A 23,361-nucleotide genomic window follows, 5' to 3' on the forward strand; every position below is an offset into this window, starting at 1 on the left:
TCAATTCTTACTCTTTTATCAGCAGACTAATTTTTCTAGGTCTTTTCAAACATATACTACTTTGAAAGGCAATTATGAATTCTTTTGTTAACATTTTTGTTAGTCATTTTTTTTCCCAAACCCATGGTTTTTTTTTTGAGCAAAAATCACCATAGCGAAACCTTTGACATATTACAAATATGGCACCCTGAAGTACAGAACCACATCTATTCAGAGTATTGCCTGGCCATGTAAGTTTGCCTTTAATAGTCCATTCCAGCATTCAGTGAGGCCGGTGACTTCTGGAAGGTACAACCTTCTATAGTCATTCTCTGGGCTTCCTCTGGTTTTTGCAGAGATCAGACTGGTGAATTAAACACCAGTGACGTGATGGTGACCACCACCTCTGCATCCCAGGATTTTAACGGTGACATTAATTTCCACTCTCTCACTTAGAATGTAATAATTGGTTTTCATTTACTACCTCGACTTGGGTGCAATTTCAGGGCTTCCTTACACTGACGGGTCTTACCCACAGGACTGGAAACCAAAATGAGGTTATTGCAACTACTAAATATATCATCCCCAAATATACATGTGGGTACTGGAGACGTGATCACTGTGAGCCACATTTGAGTCAAGACGCCCCTGACCCCTTTAGATCCCACTTTAATGGGGTGACCATTTTGACCCTTTGGGTTTCTATGAGCCAATCAATGTCAATGTTTTATTACTGGTCCAGGTTTCCTCATTTTCTCCTCAAGTAAATGATAGACTATTAAAAAAAAAAAAGAAAACTGTAGTATGTTTAAGCTTATTTATTCTATCTCTAAAATTTGTATCACAGAGAAAATGTCACCTTCTCTTATGTCAAGATGGCTTATAATCCATGTCTCAATCTAATAGATCAACCCTATTTTTAAATTCGTTGACTGTTTTAAAGCAGTGGTGTACTCAAATTTAGTCGTGCCAGTAGCCATGGCAACCACAGACCTCAAAGGCTACCTTTGTGGAAAGTCACTATTAGGACTTGGCAGCCCTCCACCGTGGACCCTCGGCTCACACCCGCTGAGGTGGGAAAGAGGCATCAAACGTGGCCTCCAGTGGTGAGAAGATTGGAGGCACTGGCTGAGTTCTCGCAGGTGTGGAGACCCACAGAAGCCTAACACGGAACAGATTATTGTTTATTTTCTGGTCAATGAAAAGACCCAAACCTAAGTTATATAAAAGGAGAGGATAATGGAAATGGAAAATTTCTAAGAATAAAAAGAAGAAAATTAGTGAAACAATTTGAAACACTTTTCCTAGCTCAAGAAAATGCATTTGATAATTTCCTGAATGTCTCTAAAAGTATGGTTACACATTTTGCTATAATGAAATTTTAAGTCACTTTTAATGAAATTCGATTCACAAACAGCACAATTCACCCACCTTTAGTGTGAAGCTTGGTGAGCTGTAACACATATAAAGGATAATCACCACCCCAACTGAGATAGAAAACCTTTCTATAACTTCAAAAATTAACTCCTTCCAAAAAAGAGTGGATCTATGTATATGGATAACTGATTCACTTTGCTGTACAGCAGAAACTAACACAACATTATAAATCAACTACACTCCAATAGGGATTAATTTAAAAAAACAATTAACTCCTGCTCCTTTAGAGTCAATCCCTCACCCCCAGGCTCTGGCAGCTACTGATCTCTGTATTTACAGTTTTGCGTTTTTAGAACGTTTTATAAATGACCTGGCTTTTTCCACATACCAAAACACTTCTGAAATTAACCCTGTTATTCATCAGTAGTTCACTCCATTTTATTGCTCAGCCCTTATTTCTTTAGATCAATATGTCCCAATTTATATATCTCTTTATAAATTGATGGATAGTTGGGTTGTTTCCAGTATGTAGCTATAATGAATGAAGCTGTTATAAACATTCATGTTCAAATCTCTGTGTGGGTATTTTTTACATTTCTGTTGCGTAAATACCTAAGACTATTCAAAGACACTGCACCATTGCACCCCATCAACAACGTAGAAGAGATCCAGCTCTGCACACTCAAGCATTTAATGTTGCCAATTTTTCTTGTTGTTGTTGCTTAATTTTAGCTCTCCTAGTAGCTGTGTATTAGTATCTCATGGTGATTTTAATGTGAGTTTTTCTGATGAAAACTGATGGAAAGAAAGCGCCTTTCTATGTGTTTGCTCTCCAAATCATTTCTTTTTGGTAATGCATCTGTTCAAATATTTTAATGAGTATGTTTAAGTTCTTTATGTATTATTGATACAGTCTCCCATCAGATATGTGTTTACAAACATTTTCTTTCTGGTCTCTGGTTTGTCTTTTTATTTTCTTTTCAGTGTCTTTCAAAGAGCAGGGAGTTAAATTCAATTACCCAGTTTTTAGGGGTTCTGCTTTTTATATATGTTCTATAAAATCTTTGCCTAACCTAAGATCTCAAAAATTTTCTCCTATGTTTTCTTTAATTTTTGAATTTTATTTTTTAATACAGAAGATTCTTATTAGTCATCCATTTTATACACATCAGTGTATACATTTCATTCCCAATCACCCAATTCATAACACCACCATCCCACCCCCCAACTGCTTTCCCCCCTTGGTGTCCATACGTTTGTTCTCTACATCTGTGTCACAACTTCTGCCCTGCAAACTCGTTCATCTGTACCATTTTTCTAGGTTCCACATACATGTGTTAATATACGATGTTTGTTTTTCTCTATCTGACTTACTTCACTCTGTATGACAGTCTCTAGATCCATCCACGTCTCAACAAATGACCCAATTTTGTTCCTTTTTATGGCTGAGTAATATTCCATTCTATATATGTACTACCTCTTCTTTATCCATTCATCTGTTGATGGGCATTTAGGTTGCTTCCATGACCTGGCTATTGTAAATAGTGCTGCTATGAACATTGGTGTGCATGTGTCTTTTTGAATTATGGTTTTCTCTGGGTATATGCCCAGTAGTGGGATTGCTGGATCATATGGTAATTCTAGTTTTACTTTTTTAAGGAACCTCCATACTGTTCTCCATAGTGGCTGTATCAATTTACATTCCCACCAGCAGTGCGAGAGGGTTCCCTTTTCTCCACACCCTCTCCAGCATTTGTTGTTTGTAGATTTTCTGATGATGCCCATTCTAACCAGTGTGAGGTAATACCTCATTGTAGTTTTGATTTGCATTTCTCTAATAGTTAGTGATGTTGAGCAGCTTTTCATGTGCTTCTTGGCCATCTGTATGTCTTCTTTGGAGAAATGTCTATTTAGGTCTTCTGCCCATTTTTGAATTGGGTTGTTTGTTTCTTTAATTTTGAGCTGCATGGGCTTCCCTGGTGGCGCAGTGGTTGAGAGTCCGCCTGCCGATGCAGGGAACGTGGGTTCGTGCCCCGGTCCGGGAAGATCCCACATGCCACGGAGCGGCTAGGCCCGTGAGCCATGGCCGCTGAGCCTGTGCGTCCGGAGCCTGTGCTCCGCAACGGGAGAAGCCACAGCAGTGAGAGGCCCGCGTACCGCAAAAAAAAAAAAAAAAAAAAAAAAAAATTGAGCTGCATGAGCTGTTTATATATTTTGGAAATTAATCCTTTGTCCATTGATTCGTTTGCAAATATTTTCTCCCATTCTGAGGGTTGTCTTTTTGTCTTGTTTATGGTTTCCTTTGCTGTGCAAAAACTTTTAAGTTTCATTAGTTCCCATTTGTTTATTTTTGTTTTTATTTCCATTACCCTAGGAGGTGGATCAAAAAAGATCATGCTGTGATTTATGTCAAAGAGTGTTCTTCCTATGTTTTCCTCTAAGAGTTTTATAGTGTCTGGTCTTACATTTAGGTCTCTAATCCATTTTGAGTTTACTTTTGTGTATGGTGTTAGGGAATGTTCTAATTTCATTCTTTTACATGTAGCTGTCCAGTTTTCCCAGCACCACTTATTGAAGAGACTGTCTTTTCTCCATTGTATATCCTTGCCTCCTTTGTCATAGATTAGTTGACCATAGGTGCGTGGGTTTATCTCTGGGCTTTCTATCTTGTTCCATTGACCTATGTTTCTGTTTTTGTGCCAGTACCATATTGTCTTGATTACTATAGCTTTGTAGTAGAGTCTGAAGTCAGGGAGTCTGATTCCTCCAGCTTCGTTTTTTTCCCTCAAGACTGCTTTGGCTATTTGGGGTCTTTTGTGTCTTGAAAAGAATTTTAAGATTTTTTGTTCTAGTTCTGTAAAAAATGCCATTGGTAATTTGATAGGGATTGCATTGAATCTGTAGATGGCTTTGGGTAGTATAGTCATTTTCACCATATTGATTCTTCCAATCCAAGAACATGGTATATCTCTCCATCTGTTGGTATTATCTTTAATTTCCTTCATCAGTGTCTTATAGTTTTCTGCATACAGGTCTTTTGTCTCCCTAGGTAGTTTTATTCCTAGGTATTTTATTCTTTTTGTTGCAGTGGTAAGTGGGAGTGTTTCCTTAATTTCTCTTTCAGATTTTTCATCATTAATGTTTAGGAATGCAAGAGATTTCTGTGCATTAATTTTGTATCCTGCAACTTTGCCAGATTCATTGATTAGCTCTAGTAGTTTTCTGGTGGCATTTGTAGGATTCTCTATGTATAGTATTATGTCATCTGCAAACAGTGACAGTTTTACATTTCTTTTCCAATTTGTATTCCTTTTATTTCTTTTTCTTCTCTGATTGCCGTGGCTAGGACTTCCAAAACTATGTTGAATAATAGTGGTGAGAGTGGCCATCCTTGTCTTGTTCCTGATCTTAGAGGAAATGCTTTCAGTTTTTCACCATTGAGAATGATGTTTGCTGTGGGTTTGTCATATATGGCCTTTATTATGTTGAGGTAGGTTCCCTCTAGGCCCACTTTCTGGAGAGTTTTTATCATAAATCGGTGTTGAATTTTGTCAAAAGCTTTTTCTGCATCTATTGAGATGATCATATGGTTTTTATTCTTCAATTTGTTAATATGGTTATTGATGTTAATCACATTGATTGATTTGCATATATTGAAGAATCCTTGCAACCGTGGGATAAATCCCACTTGATCATGGTGTATGATCCTTTTAATGTGTTGTTGGATTCTATTCGCTAGTATTTCTTCTTGCTTCTGCTGTCTGCCCTCTGGTTGATGAGGCTATCTAAGTGACTTAAGCAAGCTTCCTGATGGGAGGGACTGCTGGTGGGTAGAGCTGGGTGTTGCTCTGGTTGGCAGAGCTCAGTGAAACTTTAATCCACTTGACTGCTGATGGGTGGGGCTGGGTTTCCTCCCTGTTGGTTGTTTGGTCTGAGGCAACCCAACACTCCAGCCTACCTGGGCTCTTTGGTGGGGCTAATGACAGACTCTGGGAGGGCTCATGCCAAGGAGTACTTCCCAGAACTTCTGCTGCCAGTGTCCTTGTCCCCACAGTGAGCCACAGCCACCCACTGCCTCTGCAGGAGACCCTCCAACACTAGCAGGTAAGTCTGGTTCAGTCTCCCTGGGGTCACTGCTCCTTCCCCTGGGTCCCAATGCACACACTACTTTGTGTGTGCCCTCCAAGAGTGAAGTCTCTGTTTCCCCCAGTCCTGTCGAACTCCTGCAGTCAAATCCCACTAGCCTTCAAAGTATGATTCTCTAGGAATTCCTCCTCCTGTTGCCGGACCCCCAGGTTGGGAAGCCTGACGTGGGGCTCAGAACCTTCACTCCAGTGGGTGGACTTCTGTGGTATAAGTGTTCTCCAGTCTGTGAGTCACCCACCCAGCAGTTATTGGATTTGATTTTACTGTGATTGGGCCCCTCCTACTGTCTCATTGTGGCTTCTCCTTTGTCTTTGGATGTGGGGTATCTTTTTTGGTGAGGTCCAGTGTCTTCCTGTCGATGACTGTCCAGCAACTAGTTGTGATTCTGGTGCTCTCACAAGAGGGAGTGAGAGCACGTCCTTCTACTGTGCCATCTTGGTTCCTCTCCTCTGTTAGTCATTTTTTATTTATTCATTTTGACTCCATGTTTTTTTTTGCTCTTTTTATCAGACATATTTTTCTACAATGAATGTCTTACATTTTAAACTAGCTCTTTCTTTGACTTCAATTCCAACAAGAATTTTTTTCTGAATACATTTTTTTTGGTACATGAGTTCATTATAAAGTAAAAATAGAAGTTTCTTTCCCTTGGTACATAAAAAAATCAAATAAGTCTATATCATCTGTTATGATTCAATTAGAATGCAGTCACTCTGTTTCTCTGCATTTTAAAAATTCTTTCTACTCATCTATTTCAAATCTCAATGTTATTTTGAAAGATAATTTATTATGCAGCATTGGTTTCTATGTCTATTTCATCCTCTTGAAGAAGAAGCTTCACTAATCTTCCTTTACCCACCCCTCATTTCCTGTCCCTTGTTGGCTCATGAGGATGTGATCAATTTAGGCATATATTTATGTTATTTCTCATTCACTTCTGGTTTCCATACTGAGGCACTTGAAAAAATCTTACTGAACCAACTAAAACATTTTAAAACTTTTAAAAATTGAGGTGTAACTGACATACAACATTATATTCGTCTCAGGTGTATAACATAATGATTTGATATTGAATATATTGCCAGATGGTGTCCACCATAAGTCTAGTTAACTATCTGTCATCATACATAGTTACAAAGATTTTTTTCTTGTGATGAGATCTTTTAAGATTTACCCTCTTAGAAACTTTCAAATATGCAACACAGTATTATTAACTGTGGTCACTATGCTGTACATTACATCCCCATGGGTTATTTATTTTATAACTGGAAGTTTGTACCTTCTGACTACCTTTACCCATTTATCCCACTTCCTCCCTCCCACCCCCCAATCTGACAACCAGCTATCTGCTCCCTCCTCCCTGTATCTATGGGCTTTGTTCTTTTTGGATTCCCCATACAAGTGAGCTCCTATTATATTTGTCTTTCTCTGTTTTTTTTTTTTTTTTGCGGTACGCAGGCCTCTCACTGTTGTGGCCTCTCCCATTGCGGAGCACAGGCTCCGGACGCGCAGGCTCAGCGGCCATGGCCCACGGGCCCAGCCGCTCCGCGGCATGTGGGATCCTCCTGGACCGGGGCATGAACCCGTGTCCCCTGCGTCGGCAGGCAGACTCTCAACCACTGCGCCACCAGGGAAGCCCCCTTCTCTGTTTTTACATAGCATAATCCCCACAAGATCCATCCATGTTTTTGCAAATGGCAAGATTTCACTTTTTATGTCTAAATAATATTTCATTATGTATACATATGTGTGTGTGTGTGTATCACATTTATCCATTAATGGACATATAGGTTGTTTCCGTATCTTGGCTATTGTAAATAATGCTTCTGTGAACATAGGAATGCATATATCTTTTCAAGTTAGGTGTTTTTGTTTTCCTTAGATAAATACCCAGAATTGGAATTGCTGTATCATGTGATAGTACTACTTTTAATTGTCGAGGAAACTCCATATGGTTTTCCACAGTGGCTACACCAATTTACATTCCCACCATTAGTGTACAAGGGTTACCTTTTCTCCACATCCCTCCTCACAAACACTTGTTATTTCTTGTCTTTTTCATAATAGTCATTCTAACAGGTGTCAGGTGATATTTCATTGTGATTTTGATTTGCATTTCCTAATGATTTGTGATATTGTCTTTTCACATATCTGTTGGCCTTCTCTATGTCTTCTTTGGAAAAATGTCTATTCAGATCTTCTGTCCATTTAAAATCAGATTGTTTGTTTTTTTATCATTGAGTTGTGTGAGTTCTTTACATATTTTGGATATTAACACTTGATCCAATATAAGATTTGCAAATATTTTCTCCCATTCAGTAGGTTGCCTTTAATTTTGTTAATGGTTTCCTCTGCTGTGCAGAAGCTTTAGTCTGAGGTAGTCCCACTTGTTTATTTTCACTTTTGTTGCCTTTACTTTTAGTGTCAAATCCAAAAATATCATTACCAAGGTGGATGTCAAGAAACTTACTACTTTTGTTCTCTTCTAGGAGTTCTATGGTTTCAGGTCTTACATTCAAGTCTTTAATCCATTTTGAGTTAATTTTTGTGTATGGTGTAAAAGATAATGGTCCAACTTCATTCTTTTGCATGTGGCTGTTCGGTTTTCCCAACACCATTTATTGAAGAGACTGTCCTTTCCCCGTTGTATATTCTTGGCTCCTTTCTCATAAATTACGTGACAATATATGTATGGGTTTATTTCTGGGCTGTATTCTGTTCCATCAATCTATGAGTCCAAAACTATTGTTTCTTAAATTTAAGTGGAATTGAGTTGGTTCGGGGGTAGCACTGGTAGTTATTAATCCAGAAAAGAAATTTTGGTGTATTCTATATAAATGGATCTTAACATGCTCTTAAATAGAGATGAGATGTTTCAGTGTGCTCATTAACTTGAGCCAAAAATTACATGAAGCCTTTCCTCTCATGAGGAGAAAGAGTAAAAAAGTACAAATTGGTTTATTGAAGATGACTAATAATTCTATAGTTAAATTTTCAAATTAAAAAAAACCCTACCCTTATTTCTAAGCCGTTAAACTCTTATAAATAAAGAATAAAGTTAATAAATAAAATTATCATATTGACTGATGTCACCAATTTTATTGTTTGTTTTGATTTTATAATTTTTTTTGCAATTTCATATTCCTCCAGTTTGTAGGTTAATTAGAAAGTACTTTGAAACTTCTTTTTTTGTTGTTTGTTTTACTCAGGCAGTGTCCTCTTCCTCTTGCTCTCCCAAAGGAAGAGAAGAATGATCATCAGTGGCCAATGGCAGTTGCAGAACCAACACCAAGAACCAGCTTCACACTCAGGAGAGAACACTAAGCTTCTTCCTCAGAGTTTCAAGTGCTCTGCACATTCAGAGAAACTTCTCTCATAATGAACTACAGAAATGATCCCTGAAAACATAATCTTTGAAATTCCTATTTTCGGTGCAGGCAGTTCCTGACTTAGGGTGGTTCCATGATTTTTCAGCTTTACAATGATACAAAAGTAATATTCATCCAGTGGAAACTGTACTTCAAGTTTTGAATTTTGATCTTTTCCTGGGCTAGTGATTTGCCCTAAGATACTCTCTTGTGATGCTGGGCAGCGGCAGTGCTGCAGCTCCCAGTCAGCCACGCAATCACAAGGATAAACAACTCGTACACTTACAACTATTCTGTGCCCATACACCCATTCTGTTTTTTTCTTTTCCTTACAGTATTCAATAAATTACAGGTGACATTTCAACATTTTAGTACAAAACAGTCTTTGTGTTAGATGATTTTGCCCAACAGTAGGCTAATGTACGTGTTCTGAGTACATTTAAGGGAGGCTGCACTAAGCTGTGATGTACAGTAGGTTAGGTAGATTAATGTGGTTTCAACTTAATATTTTCAACTTATAATGGGCTTATTGAGACTTAATCCACCGTAAACTGAGAAAGATCTGTGTTATACTTCTCTTGAGTCTATATAGGGCAATTGCTACATATGTAGGGTGTACATATAATTTATTTTCTAAATTGGAGCAAAACTGAGAAATAAAAGGTGCACTAGAACCTAGGACAATGGGTATAATTGTGACTGTCCCCAGCACACCAAAATATCTCATCACCCTATAGACATGTATTGGAGAAGCACATTTCTTTCCACGGTTTTTGTGTCTTGAAGGGAAAGAAATTTCCAGAATAGTATGGTAGAAACAATTTTATCTTTTCTCTGCCTCTTCCCTTATCCCTCCCCAGAAGAGGAGGAGATTCATGTGTCTGGGAGAAAACTGAGCATGTAATCTCCAAGTACAACCACTGCCAAAGCAACCAATGTAATACTTGATACTTCCAAAAATAAAGATTTTCCCAGATGCTTGCTGCAGAAGGTTCTGATATTATATAAAATGATAAATGTTTGCTTGATAATTCTAATTTTCAATATCCATGTGGAGTTTTGAAAAATTAAATTAAAAAATATCTCTGTCTTCACTACAACTCCCTCTACTGTAAATCTTTTCAAAGTCTTCAGGTAGAAACTTCTTTTTAAAGGAAAGCTTTCTTCTCATTTTTACGTATCATCAAAAGATGCCTTCTCTGTTTCTGAGAATCCTCTGTTTAATAAAATTTAAATTTAGCTTTTGCCTTTTTGCACTCATTAAGGGTGCAAATCAAGTTCAACCTACTTTATTTTGTGTATTCTTGAGCTATATTTATTATTAATCTAAAATTTAAAATCTAACCCAAATTGTGGAGCCCAAGTTGGGAAGTTTTTGTTTTTGTTTTTCATCTTTTAAAGACTTCCCTACAAAAGAGTGCCAATGAGTATATGTCACTTTTGAGCAGCCTATAGATCTTTCCATGGTATTGAATCTTTAATTTTAAAGACAGAAACAAAAGATACTAAAAGCAAAGCTAAACATTAACAAATGCCTATTTTCAACTGCTTGAAAAAATAAGATGGCTTAATAAATAAAAAAGAAAGATGCAGGGCTTCCCTGGTGGCGCAGTGGTTGAGAGTCTGCCTGCCGATGCGGGGCGCGGGTTCGTGCCCTGGTCCGGGAGGATCCCACGTGTCGCGGAGCGGCTGGGCCTGTGAGCCATGGCCTCTGAGCCTGCGTGTCTGGAGTCTGTGCTCCGCAGCGGGAGAGGCCACAACAGTGAGAGGCCCACGTACCACACACACACACAGACACACAGACACACACACACACACACAAAGAAAGATGCAGTACTGTTCCAAATATATCTTTTAGATTATGAAATATCTACAGTCGTATACTACTATATCAGCTAGCATTCCCCGTATCTCTTAAATCCACTAGTATTTCAGGACTAAAAGACATCAAGCTCCTGATTATCTACTATGACTCTAAATATAGTGTCAGTTTGTTCTTTTACCTCTTCAGGAGTAAATTCAGTTGAGTATATGGGAGTCAAGAGGCCTGAACCATCCAGGCATCTTTTTTTTGAGACGGAATCCTCTCTTTACTCTAGCTGAAGGATCTCTAGGGAGAGACATCAAGAGGACACAGAGACTGCACTTGAGTCTGAGGAAGAATGCTGCCTTCACTAAGTGGATTCACTCATAAAACCCTTAACTGTCTTGAAACTGCTATACTGAAGGTCATTAGTCAGCATCTGATTGCCTCAGCAAGTTGTCTTTTCTTGGTTCTCATCTTGCACAGCTCATTACCTTCTTTAAATGCTTGTGGACTCTTATCCTTGGGTACACTGTCCTGACTTCCCTATTCTCTCGTGGCTTTTGTTTTTTCCTTCTGTTAGTGGATATTTTCTCTCCTTCTTCAATTTTCAGGTGATTTCCAAAATCTTCTTGTCTCACCTTTTGCCTGTAGATATTTTCTTCCTTTGTGTCAACCGCCTCCTCAACAAAGAAGATTCCCACTTCTATACTTCTAGAAAAATTCCTAACTTCCTGCTAGACTTCTCCACCTCGAGCTATCTACACCTCGCAAAGCAGCGTGTGTTACCATTTGCGCAGGCCCTTTGTCTCTCTTCCTCTGTAGTTTTCTTCCTGCTCTTCCCTCCATCTGGAGCCCCTTTGCAAATTCAACCTGTTCAAATCCTGCTTAAGTTCAAGCCTCAAATACACTTCCAGCTCAAAGCTTATCAAGACTTCTTTTAACCACATTTGATATCTTCATGTTTTGAACTCAGGTGGCACTCTGGGTTGTCTAACTTACAGAAATGATTCAACTTCGTATAATTTGTTGGTTATTTATATACCCTTACACTGTAATTCATAATTTACTCGTACTATACTATATACATGTTAAGAAAATGTAGCTTTCCCCCCCTATAGCCAGGCTGATTACCTTCACAAGCCACCACCCACCTGATGTGAATAAAGCACAGTAGTAAATGGCATATATGACATGACAATTTTTTCCTAAAGAAACATGTGATGAGTGTGGTTATTCACATATTTTTCCTGACTTTACCCACCATTGAGGATAAATGGTTCACATGTGTAATAATACACAAACTCCAGTGTCTGAGACCCCCTCATGTGGCTATACAATACTTTACTCTGTCCCCTCCAATTTGTAACTTGAGGAGTCCTAGAGGAAGGGAGAAGAAAGATCCTGACTTAATCAGCACGTTGCATTCCTTCTGCTCCAGTGTCCTTTGCTCAGACTTTATGACCCCTTGTCACAGTTCACTCAAGGGGTTTGTCCAACCCCTTTTCTGTGTGGCTACCAATCTACTCCACTCCTCGAAAGAGCGATCTTCTTATCTCTCCCCAGATATCTGAGAAGCTTGCTATTTTAATTCCACGGGGAAATTATAGGTCCCTGTGGCAGTAGGAATCACAGTGCTTTCTTCTATATCATTGTTCTCTTTTATCCAGAGCAGTCAAGCTCTTGAAGGGAGGAGACAAAGAGGGGTCAGAAGATGGTCAAGCCCAGTATCACACTGTACTTGTACCTGTTCCCTCCAATCTTTGGGTGCTGGACCTCAATCTACCTACCCTTCAAGAATACTATACTCTTCTTGTACCCGCTCCAGCCGAATCTCTTTCAGGGAGCCTGAGTTCATCTGACAGATCTTACAAATTGGAAACCTATCTGCAGGGAAGATTCATATTTTCTCCCACAGTCCTAGACTCAGTGAAGATCAGAAAATACGTCTGGACTCCTGTTCCAGTGTCCTTGAGGTCATTAGACTGACGTGGCTCTAATGCCATGGCAATCTGTGTAAGTAAGCAAACCAAAGTCTAAGTCTGTATTTTATAAGCTTTATAGAAAATTTTTTACTCCTTTATTATTAATTTTTTGTAGGGGAATTTAAATAATTTGAATTTGACCTGACATCATTTTATTACAAATTGGAAATATGGGTGAATTTGAACAGATGCTCTATGGAGTCAAATCTGCTTTAATCATTATTTCCTTTCTTTTTCTTTTTAGAAAACTACTATGGCTCTCTCTGAGAAAATCAAAACCGTAAGTAACCTGCAGGTAAAAAATAAATCTATTGATGCCATGTGGCTTCTACAGGGCTCCAACTTTCATGCAAACAAGACATGCCTTGAGAGAAAATTTCACCTATGTCTGGAATGCCCCACAGCACATTGTAAGAGGCTCTATGATGTTATTATAAACCTTTGTTGGTTTAAAGTTGTTGTAAACGGCAGTGTGATTTTTTACTGGATCCTAAGTTAATTAAGTGTTATCATAATGAACTTAGTGGTTGTTGATTTCATCATATGTAAAAAAACATATCTATCTGGGAGACGTCACAAAGTTTACTGTCATTGAGTGGAAAGAATGAAATCCCCAATTACATATGAATTTGGAGATATATATAGACATATATATCTGTATATATGTCTCTATACACACACCACACACACACACACACGTGTGTGTTTAGAACCATGTTAATTGGTTCACATTTTAGTTGAAGAACATGCATAACAAAAAGCTAAACCACATCTTTTTCACCTTTGACACTGTCCTGGGCAGAATTGAAAGTGAGGCCCACAGAACTCTGAATGCTATTGGCAAAATGATGTCCCCTTCCCAATACTTCTCACTACAGAATATCTAAGATACTAATGACAAGTAGGAGGCTGTAATTGGAACTGATGACTTACCTCCCTTTAGGACTCCATCAGAATGCATTCCATCATGCCTTTAACACATAAAGCCCAAACTCCCAGGTTATTTTTATCGCTTGTATTTTCCTCTATACCCTGTCATGGAGCCAAATTCACATCCCTCCCTGACCTGACAAACCTGTCCATTATATCCTCTGTAATTTAAAATCTGTCGTCAAGAAAATCCCCTAGATCATACATCTCTTTTTCTGAATGGTCACTTAACTTTCTTGATATAACAGAAAACTGGCAGTCTTCTGCTTCCCCTGCAGCATTCTTTTTAAGTTTATTCTTTAATTATGGCAAAGTAAACATACAATCAACTTACCATTTTAATGATTTTTCAAATGTACAGTTCAGTGATATTAAGTACATTCACATTGTTGTACAATCATCTCCACTGTCTACCTCCTGGACTTGTTTCCCTGAAGCCCTCTTGATTGATGGTTATTTTCTCTCTCACCTGTCACCTCCCATTGGACAGGGAAGGAGCAGGTGTTTCCTCATTACTGTTTGGGACCATTGCCCTTCCATTCGCTACTTATTGGACAACCCCAATTTACTGAAGCGTATGGCATCAGTTTAAACTGAACATCAGGCCAAACCTCTCAGAGCTGCATCATCCACAGATCCCTAGTTGCGATGACCAGATTTTAACACTTTGGTCACTCGTTATAGAGTTAAATTCAAAGTTCAATTTAAAAAAGTTAATATTTTTCTTTTTTCTTTGGCTTAAATCCTTTGGGAACATATCTGTCATGAGAGAAGGGAGGTATGTTTTGCTTCTTCTCCATTGTCTTTCTTCCAAATACTAGGCTGCTGCTGGCTCCTTCAGGGTGGAAGAGGGGATGGAGTGGCTTCAGGGAGAAGCAGGAAATGTTTACTTGAGAAGTATCAATCTATAATTGAATCTTTAAACCTGACTTTTGTCTTATGAGGGCTTTCATGGCAAAACAAGAGAAAAAGTTAAAAGATGATGAGAAACTGGGAAATACTTCATGCTATTTAATGGAACCACGTAATATATTTCATAATATATTTCACAAACTCCTTATTGATCACATATGTATGTTGTTTCTAGCTTTTCTCTATTGCAAATATAGCTCCCATGAACACAGTTTTGTCAATGTTTTCCCATTTAAATCGATTTTATTTTTTAAAGAATTTTTAAGTTCACAGCAAAACTGAGCAGAAAGAGTTTTCCTACCTCCCCCCACCCCGTCTCCACACATGCACAGCCGCCCCCGCTGTCAGTATCCCGCATCAGAACGGTACATTACAGTCGGTGAACGTAGAGCGATGCATCATCATCACCCAAAGTCTACAGTCTACATTAGGGTTAACTCTTGATGTTGTACGTTTTACAACATCAGGGTTTTGAAAAATGACATGAATCCACGATTGTCGTATCATATAGAATAGTTTCACTGCCCTAGAAGTCCACGGATTTTTTTTTTTTTTTTTTTTTTTTTCGGTACGCGGGCCTCTCACTGTTGTGGCCTCTCCCGTTGTGGAGCAAGGCTCTGGACGCGCAGGCTCAGCGGCCATGGCTCACGGGCCCAGCCGCTCCATGGCATGTGGGATCTTCCCGGACCGGGGCACGAACCCGTGTCACTTGCATCGGCAGGCGGACTCTCAACCACTATGCCACCAGGGAAGCCCCACTGATTTTTTTTTTTTACTGTCTCCGTTGCCTTTTCCAGCAGGTTATATACTGAGAATACTTTTCAGATTGGTTTCTTTCACTTAGTAATATGCACTTCATGGCTTGATAGCACATTTCTTTTCAAGGCTGAATAATATGCCATTGTCTGAATGTACCACAGTTTATTCATCCATTCACCTGTTGAAGGGCCTCTTAGCGGCTTCCAACTTTTGGCAGTTATGATTAAAGCTGCATTCTTGTGCAGGTTTTTGTGTGGACATAAGTTTTTAAGTAATTTGGGTAAATACCAAGGAGCAAAATTTCTCTATCAAATTGTAAGAGTATATTTAGCGTTGTAAAAAACTGGCAAACTGTCTTCCAAATTAGCTGTTGCATTTTGCATATCTTCTTTAGGGAGGTGTCTATTCAGATCTTTTCCCTTTTAAAATCAGGTTGTTGGGTTTTAAGAGTTTTTGGTAGATTTTGGATAATAATCTTTTATCAGATATGCTTTTTGCAAATATTCTCTCCCAGTCTTCAGCTTGTCTTTTCATTCTCTTGATATCATCTTTCACAGAGCAGAAGTCTTTAATTTTCCCAAAGTCCAGCTGTTCATTCAATAAGTTTAGGAGGAAAAGAAACATAGCACCATGACAAAAAGTTGGAGGATCTCAGAGGTCTCTAACCCGCCTCTCACTCAGACATGGATCTTTTCTTACCTGCTTTAGCACTTTTTGATGGGGCTCTCCCCATTCCAGAAGGAAAACTGCCCTATGGGGACAGTATTAATCCCTGGAAAGTTCTTGAGTATGTTGAGTCTACTCTGCCTCTGGATAACTTCATACCACTACTAGTTCTAATTCTAACTTCTCGTGAAACACAGAATAAATCAAATCCTTATTTCAAAAGTCAGTTCTCCAGGTATTTGAAGACACCAGTCATGCCTACCAAAGTCTTCTCAATAAGTTATTCCTCAAGTAACAGATCTCTCAAATCATGTCACTTTCTCAAATCCTTTTGGGAAAAAGACTAGGTTATATTTATTCATTCAAAAAATATTTATTGAGTTGCTACAGTGTGTCAGATAAAATATGTTATTAATAATATTGAGAAGAAAAAAATAATAATACATGCAGATAGTTTGTCTTGATAGAAAATGAGAGAATGAGATGAGCCATATTTTAATGAAAGTCTTTTTCATAACTTTCCCATTTTTTGGTACTTTTTGATTTTGGAAGTAAATTATGGGCTAAATAAATGAGCTCTACTTCAGAAGACTAAAACTCTAGTATTACCTGAGTAATAGTATATTGAAGTGTTTTAATACTATCTTGTTGCTTTTCATTTTTCACATATCAACAAACAGTATGGATCTTTCTCATTTATTGTCTAAGTAACATTTATTATGTTATCATAATATCATTATGTTCTTCATAATTATAATTACAAAATCACTTAAAACCAACTCTGCTGAATATTTTCTTTCCAGTGTCTCAATTTAACTGAGAGACTTGATTTTCATTTAATGAACAGAATACTAGTTAGTATAATGGAAGAATGATTTTCTTTCTTGTTTCATTACTTCGACAAATTGTGAAACACAAGTACTAGTGTTAGTAGAGACTTCATACAATGCAGAGGAGCTTTGCTGTAGCATGGCCACTTTCTCATTCTGGCTTTTGAACACTTTGCCTTTCTACTGGATCTCTGATTCTCCACTCCTTGTAGGGAAGGAAAGAATGCAGATGGTCCGTCAATCATTCCCTCTGTCTTTCATCTCTCCTTATTTCCTGCTTCTTTACTCTTGGTCTATAATCATGAATGTAACCTCCTCTCTTTCTCATCTTGGTGAATTATAATCTATTTAGTCACCCAACTTGAGAGTCACTTGGCTGCCTCCCCTCTCTTTCCATTACCCAGTAGGTAACTAAAACTTATCCATCTTAATTTCCAAATAACTGTTCAGTCTGTCTCCTCTGCTTTACAAGGACTGACCTTGCCTTTGTTGAGGCCCTCATCTTTTCTCACTGAACAGTTTCCATCATCTCCTATTTGGGGTCCCTGACTGCCATCTTGACTTCCCCCTCCAATAGGATTTTTTGTGACAGCCAAAAATACCTATCAGAGTTGCAAATGGGGACTTCCCGGGTGGCACAGTGGTTAAGAATCTGCCTGCCAATGCAGGGGACATGGGTTCCATCCCTGATCTGGGAAGATCCCACATGCTGAGGAGCAACTAAGCCCGTGTGCCACAACTACTGAGCCTGTGCTGTAGAGCCCACGAGCCACAACTACTGAACCCATGCACCACAACTACTGAAGCCCACACACCTAGAGCCTGTGCTCCACAACAAGAGAAGCCACCACAATGAGAAGCTCACACACCACAATGAAGAGTAGCCTCTGCTCGCCACAACTAGAGAAAGCCTGGGTGCAGCAACGAAGACCCAACACAGCCAAAAATAAATAAATGAAATAAAATAAATAAATTTATTTTTAAAAAGTTGCAAATGTGTTGTCTTCCAGTACTAAAACTTTCTTGTAGCTAAACCCTAGGACTTTAAAATAGCGTAATAAAATAAAATAGCATAAAAGACACTTGTATTTGGATCCTACTTATATACAATGATTCAGATGCCTTTACTTCTCCCCAAGTCCCCTATGCTTTTTACCGTAAGAGTTACTGGCACGTCTCTGTATGGATCATGCTTTTTCGTACATATGAGCCTCTGCCATTTTTCTTCCTTCTGGATATAAAACTCTGCTCTCTCTAGTCTATTTTATCAATTTATACTCATTTCCAAAGACCCTTCTAAAATTTCACCTCTTGAAGGAAGTCTTCCCAGACTTTTCCATGCAGCATTAAGCACTTCCTCTAATCTATATATATCTTGTTGGTGCTAATATGTAATTTAATTTGTTACGCTGTAGTTATATATGTCTGTCTCAATCATCACAGTAAAGCACTCCCTCAAGAACAGGAACTGGAATCTATTTCATTTTTATATTCCTAGTGTCTAGAATATTGCCTGGAGCATCATAAATATTTATCAGGTCAGTATCCCAGGCAGAATTACCCTTTCCAATTCTGCTCTATAGTCCTTTGTTTTAGACACAAAGATAACATTATCAATGTGCTCTTTACCACAGTTGATGGATTGAGAATTACTGAATTGTCAACGACTAAATATGGTTGGCGCAAACCGCTTGTGATCCTTCTCTTTTCTAGGAGGACTTAGTACATGCAGTTGGTGAGAGTGCAGCATTGGGGACGGCAGGAATAATATTGTGGGGAGGATATGAATATTCTGATTCAAAGGTAAGCAGTGATTACTCCGTCAGCATCTTGGAGGTCTTCTAGATATTGATTTTTTTAATTTTTCAGGTTGGAGACAAACGGTTGCAGATTATCTACTCACTTGACTTTAATAAAGCGCAAAGAGGACAGGCACTCACATTGAGCACTTACTCTGTACCAGCCACTGTTGCTGGTAGTAGCGTAGAAAGGGCACAAGTTTTCCAATCAGACAACCCTAAGTGAGAATTCAAATTTTACATTCTAGGGGTGTAATCTTGGACAAGTTAATTAACCTCTCTGAGACTCCATTTCTCCATCTAAAAAAAAGGATTGAAATAAAACCAACTTTGCCAGAATTTTGGTAGATTAAATGATGTAATATATATGTGGCAAAGAAAGAATACTAAACTTTAAAAATAAATATTTTTTTCATCCACATGGAGGATGGATTCTCCAAAAGTGATTCTTTATTTTCTGATTATCTATGATAGAAATGCTCATGGGAGGAAAAATATATTTATATAAACTTTATTAACAATCTACTCTTGATAGAAATGCTCACGTGGAATAACTCTATTATTTTTCCACAGATGACTTTGGACATGTTCAGTTGGTGGCCTGTCACACTACCTAAGTGAAAATTCTGAAACCACAGTTTTTCCTCACTTCTAGGTATTAACACATAGTTCAATTTTCAGGTATTAAAACATCCAGTCTCACGAAATATAAAAACAGCCACGTCTTTCTCGTTCGGCATTGCACGAGTCAGCGTGGTGGGGTTAGTAAGAGCAGGAGGGTTGAATTGCTTGGGTTCCAGTGTTCACTTTTTGCTACCTACTAGCCATTTGACCTTGAGCAAATCTCTACAGTTTCTTTATCTGTAAAATGGGGCAAATAATAGTATCTATCTCATAGGGCTGTTATGAGAATGACATTATTCATACATGTAAAGCACTTAAAACAGTACCTGGCACATGGTAAGTGCCATATAGGTGGTGGTTGTTATTCTCCAGGTTAAAACTTCTTGCTTGTCCTCCCCACACCCCAAGCCTGGGTTTCAGTTATAGGGAAGAGGAGCACCATCAATTTTGTTGCTCATTTGCTTCAAGGATGGGTAAGGAGACTAGGGTGGAGAGGAGACAGCTGGGCAAGGTAATTTTTATTTATTTGGTGACGTTTATAATTGTTGTTGTCTCTTGAAGACCTTTGCACATGGCTGCCATGTAGGGTCTGGCTCCTTATTGCATGAGGGGCCCTTGAGATTTGGTTAGGGACACTCCCAACACCCACAAAACTTGCACCTCCAAGCTTTTGCTCCTGAGGCATTGGAAAGAGGGAGCTGGCATATGCTGAGATGTGGAAGGCTGTCAGAGCAGCAGGCTGGGAAGAGGATCAGGAGATCAGATTGGAGTAGGTTAAGGTTGAACTGTTTGTGAGACATCCAGGTGGAGATGTCAAACAGGCAGATGGGTGTACAGTCAGTCAGGGATAAAGTCTGGGAAATACACATTTGGGAGTTCTGTTTAAGGCAGTGAGATGGGATGAGTTTATCCAGAGAGAGTATAGCTGGAGAAGAGAAGGGGTCCAAGAACTAAGCCTAGGGCACTCCAGGGTTAAGAGGTAGGGAAGCTGAGCAAGAGCTAGTAAAGGAGATTAAGAAGGAGCATTCAGTGAGATAAGGAAAAACCAGGAGAGTGTGACATCCTGGAAGATGAGTGAAGAAGGAATTTCAAGGAAGAGGGCTGGGACAGAACAGGGGATGCCCCAGTTGAACTTGATTGGGTTTACCTGTGTTCTATGCTCTCTTTGATTACAGTCTCCCCGCAATCTTTTCTTTTCTCCCTCCTCCCTCCCCCTTCTTTCTCTTTCTTTCTTCCTTCCTTCCTTTCTTTTTCTTTCTTCCTTTCTTTCTTTCTTTCTTTCTTTCTTTCTTTCTTTCTTTCTTTCTTTCTTTCTTCCTTCCTTCCTTCCTTCCTTCCTTCTTTTCTTTTTTCTTTCTTTCTTTCTTTCTTCCTTCCTTCCTTCCTTCTTTTCTTTTTTCTTTCTTTCTTCCTTCCTTCTTTCTTCTCTTTCTTTCTTTCTTCCTTCCTTCCTTCCTTTCTCTTTCTTTCTTTTTCTTTCTTTCTTTCTTTCTTTCTTTCTTTCTTTCTTTCTTTCTTTCTTTCTTTCTTTCTTTCTTTCTTTCTTTCTTTCTTTCTTTCTTTCTCTCTCTCTCTTTCTTTCCCTTCCTTCCTTCCTCTTTCTTTCCCTTCCTTCCTCCCCCTTTCCTCCCCCCACTTTCTTTCTTTTTCTTCCTTTCTTTTTTATTCTATGGTTTCCTGGTTTTATTTTTTCCATCTGTCCTAGAAACCTCCTCAGATGCCTCAGATAAGGAGTCTTGCCCTGACTAAAAATGACATTTTTTCCTAAATATAGTATGAAGCTGGCCTAGACTGAATGTGCCTTGAACAAAAATATTACACACAGGATTTTCAGAACTTGTAATTGCCCAAGTGATCCTTGTTCAACTGCCTGCCATTAGGTGCTTTATTCTGCCTTATGACTTTGCATTTGAACCCCTAAATCCTTATTAGATGGATTCACATTTCCGGGGCCTCTTCTCCCAGAGAAACTATCCCACTGTTTTAAATTAATTGGAGTTTTTTATACAAAATAACTGACGCGCTAGTTGAAAACACACTTGATGTTTATTGAATCTACTAGGATTTTCCCATGGTCCTTCCTTTATGGATCAAGGCAGGCATTGATGAAGATTCTAGCCAGCTTATTCTGGGTTAGCTGATGATGTTGTTTCAATTAGGCTAGCCCATTCTAGCCGCACAGTGTGATCATGCATAGGTGGAAATGTGTCCTAGTGTTAAAGCCCAAAATTGTGGACACATCAATGGCACCCAACCATAGACTTGTGGGAAGACAACCTTACTTTCTATATGCTATACAAGTGACTTAGGTATTTGGTTGTAAATAATGATCTTTTATAGACTCTCCTACAACCCAACTGATGAATAAATAATGGATGATATATTTATACTATGAAACTGAATCACTGCTACTTTTTTTATTAAAAAGGGCTACATGTATGAACATGGGGGAAAAAATCTCAAGAATGTTGTTTGAAAAGCAAGTTGTATAAAATAAAATATCCCAAATAATATAAATTTATATAAACATTTAAAAACACACTGGGACTTCCCTGGTGGTGCAGTGGTTGGGAATCCACCTGCCAATGTAGGGGACACAGGTTCGATCCCTGGTCTGGGAGGATTGCACCTGCCGCGGAGCAACTGAGCAACTAAGCCTGTGCCCCACAACTACTGAGCCTGCGCTCTAGAGCCCGCGAGCCACAACTACTGGGCCCGCGTGCCACAACTACTGAAGCCTGCGTGCCTAGAGCCCGTGCTCTGCAGCAAGAGAGGCCACCACAATGAGAGGCCCACACACCGCAGTGAGCAGTGGCCTCTGCTCGTCACAGCACGGGGGAGCCCACGCGCGGTGGCGAAGACCCAACGCAGACAAAAATAAATAAATAAATTAATTAATTAAAGAAAAAAGAAAAGTATAAAAAATTAAAAACGCAAAATAATATTACATATTGTTCATAATTACATTTATATGTAGTAAAGTTATAAAAAGATGGATGCAAGGACTACGCCCCGCCCCCAACTTCAGGAGGACGGTTATCTCTGCAGAGGTAAGAAGAGGAGTGGGAGAACTTGGCAGGCTTAGAAAAATCTGACCTGATATTAACATAGATGAAGTATCAGTATCAAAATTGTTTCACAATTAAATTTAAATTTAAAAAAACCCACGTTAATGATTTTCTTTGTAAAGCGTTACTACAAATACCTCTTTAAGGATAGTCTCTAGTGGAAAAATGTGGAATCATCTTCCCCCGAAAATGGTTTGAAATTGGTTCGTTAGTGTATTCCTAATCAAAGGCATGGATCATCACTTATGGGACTTTATAAGGACTTAGTCTATCATTTAAATGATTAATCACTGAAACGCTCTTTCTTCCCAGCCTTACCAGATATAAAATTCAGGTATTAATAAATACCACCTGGATAATGGAATCACATTATGAAAGTGATCTGAATAGATCTCTGTTTTTCCTACAGGAGACCTGCTTGTCTGTGCAAAAATTCATTCAAGGGCCATTGGACCGTTATGCTGTTAATGTGACAACAGCAGCCAAACTCTGCAAAGTCTATGTCATAATAATGGAAGATGTGTTCGAAAAGCACCTGAATCCTCCTCCTATCTGCATATGCCTGAAAGTAGCAGTAAGAAATATGCCCTAAGTAAGAGCTTGAGAGTCATCATTTCTCCAGCCAATAAACTGAAGACGATAAAGGACATGAAGGATGGGCTTGTGTGTCACTGCTGTCATGGCTGGCATGGAGAGTCTTGCCAGCAACGTTCTTTGGATGTCTTGAGAAGGAAGAATAAGCCTCCTATGGCTAACTTTAAATTATCGGTTTCTCTGCATGACCTTCTCTGCGATTCTGTTGATTTTTTTTTACCCCCTACGACTACGTCAATATTTCCTTGAAATACTGAAGGGTAGGAGATGCTGATTTTTTTTCTTTAACTTCAATCTACTTCTAAAATATCTGTTGGCTTTAAAGTAAAATAAATAAATAAATAAAGGTATTCATTGGCTCCATAGAGCCATTAGATAGAGCAATTATTTATTGGGTGCTTACTTCATGCGAGGCACTAAGGATAAGGATGTGAATGTACCGAAGTCTCTGTCCTTGGGGAGCTTAAATTATTGTGGGAAAATGAACTATAATAAATAAACAAATACGTTTATATCAAAT

At 38.7% G+C, this 23,361-nt stretch overlaps 1 pseudogene across 1 annotated transcript in view; it reads left to right on the top strand.

The window, feature by feature from the left end:
* LOC307191749 (hyaluronidase-3-like) overlaps window positions 1-23,098 on the top strand; it is a 57,299-nt pseudogene extending 34,201 nt beyond the window's left edge. Inside the window, exons 2-4 of the transcript in view lie at window positions 12,904-12,954; window positions 18,470-18,559; window positions 22,657-23,098. The product of the transcript in view is annotated as a hyaluronidase-3-like (transcript). The remainder of the gene's footprint in view (window positions 1-12,903; window positions 12,955-18,469; window positions 18,560-22,656) is intronic.
* The last annotated feature ends 263 nt before the right edge of the window (window positions 23,099-23,361 follow it).

Source organism: Stenella coeruleoalba (assembly GCF_951394435.1).
Source record: "Stenella coeruleoalba genome assembly, chromosome: 9".
NCBI lineage: Eukaryota > Metazoa > Chordata > Mammalia > Artiodactyla > Delphinidae > Stenella > Stenella coeruleoalba.